General features: G+C 46.0%; 1 protein-coding gene across 2 annotated transcripts in view; it reads left to right on the top strand.

The window, feature by feature from the left end:
* Nucleotides 1-6,968, top strand: part of Proser2 (proline and serine rich 2) — a 33,801-nt gene that overhangs the window by 18,863 nt on the left and 7,970 nt on the right. The window lies entirely within an intron of this gene.

The raw sequence follows: 6,968 nt of genomic DNA, 5'->3' as shown, positions 1-6,968 counted from the left end.
CACACCCATTCCAACCAGGTCACACCTATTCCAACAAGGCCACACCTTCAGATGGTGCCACTCCCTGGTCCAAGGATATACAAACCATCACAGAGCTATTTGAAGACATGGCCAGAGAGCTTCTATTTAACTCATTGGACGTTAGCAAACGCCTATTATGTATGGGATCTGAGTGAAACCTGGTTTTGTTCAAGATCACATCAAGAAGAGTAGAGCTGGGGCGGTATGGCATGTGGGGGTGGAGTCTAGCCAGAATGTTTGTGGGGCAGTGGGCTGCGCACAGGCAGCCTGGTCTCCAGTCGAGCAGTGTCACAGCCTATGGGGCTCTGAACATCAGACACATTCGAGATCAAGGGCTCTGTGGCCAGTTTAAAGAAGTTGAAAGCTACGGAACCCAGCTCGTGAGCCTTTGAAGCTATCCTCCATCGGTTCTGTAATCAAAACTGTACACAGACCTCATTCTTTGCTGGTTTGTTTGTGTCTCTTTCTTGACTGAAGTACTGGTTGAAGTTAGCTACAGCAAAAAAAGAAAAAGAAATTACAACAGTGTCCAGTTAGAAATCAGCATAATTAAGCCCTTGTTCTGCCATCGGGAAATACTATGTGTACTTATGGTGACTCGCCGAGGCTGCCAGAGAAAGCACAGCATTTAAGCCGCGAGTCTTCTCTCTGCCTTTATTCTGCTCTGGCATCCATTTATGTAATTAAATCAGGAAAGCATTGCTCAAATGTCAAACTGGTCTTTGGTTTCTTTGAGAGCATGTGATCTGGCAGGAGAAATGGCTCAATGGTTAAAAGCACTGGCTGCCTTTCCAGAGACCCTGGGTTCAGTTCCCAGCACCCACCTGGCAGCTCACAGCTCTCTGTAACGCCAGTTTTAGGCGATCCAGCACCCTTTTCTGACATCCTAGGCACTAGGCATAAGGGGTAAATGCAGATAAAACACCCATACACATCAAATAAAAAGAAATCTTGGGCCGGGCGTGGTGGCGCACACCTTTAATCCCAGCACTCGGGAGGCAGAGGCAGGTGGATTTCTGAGTTCGAGGCCAGCCTGGTCTACAAAGTGAGTTCCAGGACAGCCAAGGCTATACAGAGAAACCCTGTCTCGAGAAAAAAAAAAAAAAAAAAAAGAAATCTTGGAGGAAAAAAAAAAAAAGAACATCCGATCACCAAATCAGAATCTACCAGACAAAATGTCCTCGGCTGCCTACCTGGGGACAAGCCGTGAAGAGTCTTGGCTCAGGTCTTCTTTCAGAATATTTGTTTGGTCACCGCGGCTGGCTTGCCTGCTGCTTGTGAATGAGTCTTGCCATGCAGCCCAGACTGGCATAGAATTAACTGCACATAGACCACACTGGCCTCAAACTTACCACGATCCTCCTGCTTCAGCCCAAGTACCGGGATCGCAGGCAGGTGCCACCCCACCAGGCTCTGGTTGTCCTCATTTTTACAATATATATTTCCTTTTCTTTGGTATTTCTGGTCCCTTTGTGCATTCTTCAGATTGTCATTCAACTAAATGTTTTTTCTTGGGGGGGGGGGGGGGCGGGGAATAGAGAAGCCTGACAATCACAGGCGTTTTTAAGTAGAGATCATTTTAGAGTGTGTATGTTAACCTGCTCAGGTCTCAGTTCTACTAAAGGGTTGGATTTTTTTCCTCTCTAGTGTCCTTCTCCTGGCCGCTCACCCCAAATACTCGTGCTCCTAGTCGGTTCTAACCTAGATCTTTCTGTACTATTGGCTTTGTACGTATTACCGACATTCATGTTGTGTGTGTGTGTGTGTGTGTGTGTGTGTGTGTGTGTGTGTGTGTGTCTCAGTGCGTGAAGTGCTTGCTGTGGAAGTGTCAGGACCTAGGTTGAGTCCCTGTAATCTCTGTAACACCAAGTGCAGTAGTGTGCGCCTGCAACCTCAGTGCTCCCACTGTGGGATGCAAGGCACAGACGGGTAGAACCTTGGATGATCAAGGGCCAGGTAGCATGCTGCATGTAGCACCAAACAGGATAGAGAGGATATGCCTGCTATGGCATGTGCATGCTTACATTCACACATGTGTGACTGCACATGCATGCGCGCGCGCGCGCACACACACACACACACACACACACACACAGAGGAAAAGTTTGTCATCTACCTTTTAAAAAATTACTTTACTCACACTGGAGAGATGGCTCAGCAGTTAAGAGCACTAGCTGGTCTTCCACAGGTCCAGAGTTCAATTCTCAGCAACGACATGGTGGCTCAAAACCATATGTAATGGGATCCGATGCACTCTTCTGGTATCTGTCTGAAGACAGCTACAGTGTACTCATATAAATAATAAATAAATAAATCTTTTTTTAAATTACTTTACTCTAGGGGTAGGACTTGGAGGCATAAGCCTTGAGTTCCAACACTTAGGAGGCAGGGTCAGGTGGATCTCTGTGAGTGTGAGGCCAGCCTGGTCTACAGAGTGAGTTCCAGGACATCCAGGGCAACACAGAGAAACCCTGTCTCAAAAAAAAAAAACAATAAACAAACATTTATGGAAAGGGACTTTGTAAAAATCAACCAAACAACAACCCTCTCCTGTCAGGATATAATCTTCCTGATTAATGCAGACAAACTTACTTTTTAAAATAATTCACTGTCCCAATAAATAGGACATTTATATTTGTCTTCATTTCCTAAGTGTTAAATTATCAAAAACCACTTCCAAGCCAGCCAGTCCACAGAGAGGTCACTCTAGAGTCTTTCTGCTCTCCTCCATGTGGGTGTCTATTCCACGGCTCTGCTTTTTAAAAATTGAAATGTAATTCACATTCTTTAAAGTTCCCTCACTTAAAGTGTGCCATGTCACAATTTTTAATATATATACAGAGTTGTACAATTAACGGCTGCCATTTTTAGAACATTTTTTTATCCTGTCCAGTGTCCAGTAACAATCCAAAGTGCGTATGAAACAGCACTACCACCAAATAGTCAAAGTTTTCTTGAGAACAAAGTAGAAGCTGCTGAAGTGCCAGTCTCCAGAGTATACGACAGCACAGCGTGACCGGAGAGGCAACTCAGTGGTTAGGAGCACTGGCTGCTCCTGCGGAGGACCCAGGTTTGGTTCCAGCACCCACGTAACAGCTCACAACTGTCAATAACTCCCGTCCAGACCCAACACTCTCTTCTGCCATCCATGGGCACTGTATGTGAGTGCTGTACAGGTATACCTGCAGGCAAAAATACTCATATATGTTATTTTTAAAGTATACTACAGCGTTGCAGTCAAACAGCCTACTAGAAACTTGCCAGGTAGCTCAGTGGCGCACACTTCCTTCATATATGCAAAAGGCCTTGAGTTTTCTTGTCAGCTACACACACATACACACCACACACACACACACACACACACATACTCATACACTCAGCATAACATTACCATTAATACAGACACACAGACCAATGGAACACAATGGAGAGCTGGCTTTCAACAAAGGTGCTACAAACACACACAGTGAAGAAAGTGCAAGCATTCTAATTAGTGGTAGGGGGAGTACAGAAGATTAGCCCTAGATTCATGTTTCTTGAGACATACAACAGGTATATAGGGGGAAAGTTCAATATCATTAATCACCAGGGAAATACAAACCAGAAACGCAATGAGATATCACCTTGCCCCAGGAAGAATGGTTATCAGAAAGACTAAAAGCATCAAGTGCTGGTGCAGATGTAGAGAAAAGAGAACCTTGCTTTGTGTGTGTGCATGTGTGTGTGTGCATGTGTGTGTGTGTGCATGTGTGTGTGTGTGTGCATGTGTGTGTGTGTGCGCGCGTGCGTGTGCTCGTGTGTGTGTGTGTGTGTGTGTGTGTGTGCGCGTGTGCATGCATATGTGTATGTGTTAGTGCTGCTATAAAAAACAAGGGTGGACTTTCTTTTAAAAATGAAAAAATAGATCTGCTGTATGACCAAATAGCATCCCACAAGGGCCAAGCATGGTGGTGCATGCCTCTAATCCCAGGACTTGAGGCCGAGGCAGAGGTGATCATGAGTTTGAGGCCAGACTGGGTGAATCCAAACCTGCTATACATAATGAGAGCTTGTCTTCAAACACAGAGAAAAAAATAGACATGGAAACAAGCTAAGTACCCATCATCCAGTTAGTGGATAAAGGGAATGTGCCGCACACACACAATGGGATGGATGCTCTTCTGCCATAAAATCCTATCACTTGCAACAATGTGGATGGAGCCAGTTGCAGACCATTGCACTTACCCACAGAATCTTACAGACTTGGTACTGGGGAGGTGGGTTAGCAGCTAAGTACCCTGGTTGCTCTTGCAGAGGGCCCAAGTTCAGTTCCCAGCACCCACATGGCAGCTCACAACTATCTGTAACTGCAGTCCCAGTGGATCCTACAACCCTTGAGGCCACCATGGGCACCAGACATGTGCATGGTGCAGAGACACACACAGGCAAAACAGCCATATATATAAAGTAAAAGGAAGGGAAACAGTTTCTGAAAAAAGAAATTGACCTCATAGACATTGCAGGCAGCATTGTGGTGACCAGGGCTGGGTAGGGTAGGGATAGGGAGAAATGTGTCGGTGATATGAAGTCACAGCCAGCTAGAAACAAGTTCTGGTGTGTTATTGCACAGCTGACTACTGACGGCAACAGTGTGCACTGCACTTGTGAAATCTGAAAGAAAAGATTTTGAACGTTTTCACCATAGGGAAAAATGTTTAAAGATAATGTCTATCTGGCTGAGTTTGGTATCACGTGGGACAAATATGCACAATTTTTATGTTTCATGTGACAGTTAAAATGAATGGTTTCTGTGAGTGTCTAGAGATCACCAGCCAATTCTAGAACTTTTTCATCTCCTCCAGAGAAATCCTGCGCCCATTCTCAGCCACCCTCCATGCCCTGTGCCACTCCCCTGGCCGTAACTTCCTTTCCGACTCTGGATATATCTCAATGCTACACCTCTACCTGCCCAGCTTTTCCCTCAAGACCAAGAATTCTTCCTTTTACACCCCTGTCGAAGGCAGTGTTCAGCATCTCCCCACAAGTGCTCCTTGCTCCACTGCCTAGCTTTGCCATCTTTCCTCTCCCAGCATGCCCAGAGTCCAGGTTCACTGGGTGGAAGCTTCAAGTCTTAGAAGTGAGGCAACACATACTAAATCCACAGCACGTTTGACCTTGCAGGGTCCAGGTCTCCAAACCATTCACTCAGCTCCTACCTGAGGGAGAAAGCCTTCAGGTTGAGAGTCAGAGTGGCCTGGGGGTCTTGTCTCTGAGCAGATCGGCTGGAGCCGACTTGTAACTCACATTATGTGATTAGCAGAAGAAAAGGGGAGAGAGCTGAAGAACTCCTGGGTATATTGCACAGGGTGATGGCAGCCTCTCTGCAAGGCACTTGCTAGAATAGGATTAGGCAGGGCGGACAAAAGAGAAGGCAAGCAAAGGACTTAGTTTCACCAGGCTTAACCCCTTGGTGAAGTAGCTGTAAGATCCTTGCAAAGTCATGCGAGGTCTTTCCATACAGATGTAAGCAGGCGTGTGGAGAGCATCCTCCTAATTCAGGTTGGATTAGACACGGGTCTTATCGTCCATCCTTTTGTTCTTTGATATATATGAGTGTTTTGCCTGTGTTTGTTTGTTTGTTTGTTTTTAATAGACTTATTTATTATTATATATTTTTAAAAGATTTATTTATTTATTATATGTAAGTACACTGTAGCTGTCTTCAGACACTCCAGAAGAGGGAGTCAGATCTTGTTACGGATGGTTGTGAGCCACCATGTGGTTGCTGGGATTTGAACTCAGGACCTTCAGAAGAGCAGTCAGTGCTCTTTAACCGCTAAACCAGTGAGCCATCTCTCCAGCCCCTGGATGTGTGTTTGTACACCACATATGTGTCTGCTGCTTGTGGAGGTCAGAAGGGAGAATTGGAACCCCTGGAACTGGAGTTACAAATGACTGGGAGCCACCATGTGGGTGCTGGGGATCAAACCCAGGACCTCTCTAAGAGCACGTGCTCTAACGGCTTAGAGTCCTTTCTGACTTTGTCCTCTTCTCGTGGGAAATCAGAATGGGTCTTAAGCTGAAGGTCCACGTTAGGGCCTTGCCTTTGGTACTTGTGTGTTATATTATTTTATAGAGCTGAGGATAGAACTCAGGGCCTTGAACATCCTAGGCAAGTTCTCTATCCTTGAACTGGACTCGGAGCCAGGCTGGTGCAGTTTCAGTTCTGCTATATAACCAAGGAGAATGATGCCTAACCAAAGTAGACTCAAAAAGTCACACATAGGGCCGGAGGGAGAGTCAAGACTCAAGTGCATACTGGTCCTGCAGAGAGGGCTGAGTGTTGGCGTGGTTTTTTGTTTAGTTGGTTTATAATTATTATTTTATTGAGTTTGTGTACCTTTCCCTCCCTTCCAACCCATATTCCATCCTGATCCCTTCCAATTCCCCAGTGTTAGGTAGGAGAGAAAGAAGGTTGGAGGGAAAGGGGCCATAGACCTCTTTTGGCCAACAAAATGGACTACTTCCTGCAGATTAGGGGTGTCTGGTTCCTTGGGGCAAGCCCATCATCATCATCAGGATATCTCCAACTTCTTCTATCCCTTTGCTCTCCAGCACTTGACAAACGGCAGCACCAGCCACCGGGAGCAGCAGGGGTGAGCAGCCACCTTCTGAGCACCTCTCACCCCTCCTGGGGCTCTGGCATTTACTCCCTTTCCAGGGTCCCCAGAATTAAACTGTGTGCAGCTGGCAAAAATCAGGCCTCTCCTAGAGTGCAAGACAATTATAGTTAATAGACAAACAGTCCATATCCCACACCTAGAATTAAAACAAAAAGATATCCACATAACATAGTTAGGTTAAAAAAAAACAAAACAAGCCGGGCGGTGGTGGCGCACGCCTTTAATCCCAGCACTTGGGAGGCAGAGGCAGGTGGATTTCTGAGTTCGAGGCCAGCCTGGTCTACA

The sequence above is a fragment of the Mus caroli genome, chromosome 2 (genome assembly GCF_900094665.2).
Source record: "Mus caroli chromosome 2, CAROLI_EIJ_v1.1, whole genome shotgun sequence".
NCBI lineage: Eukaryota > Metazoa > Chordata > Mammalia > Rodentia > Muridae > Mus > Mus caroli.
This window is presented reverse-complemented; position numbering and strand designations above follow the sequence as displayed.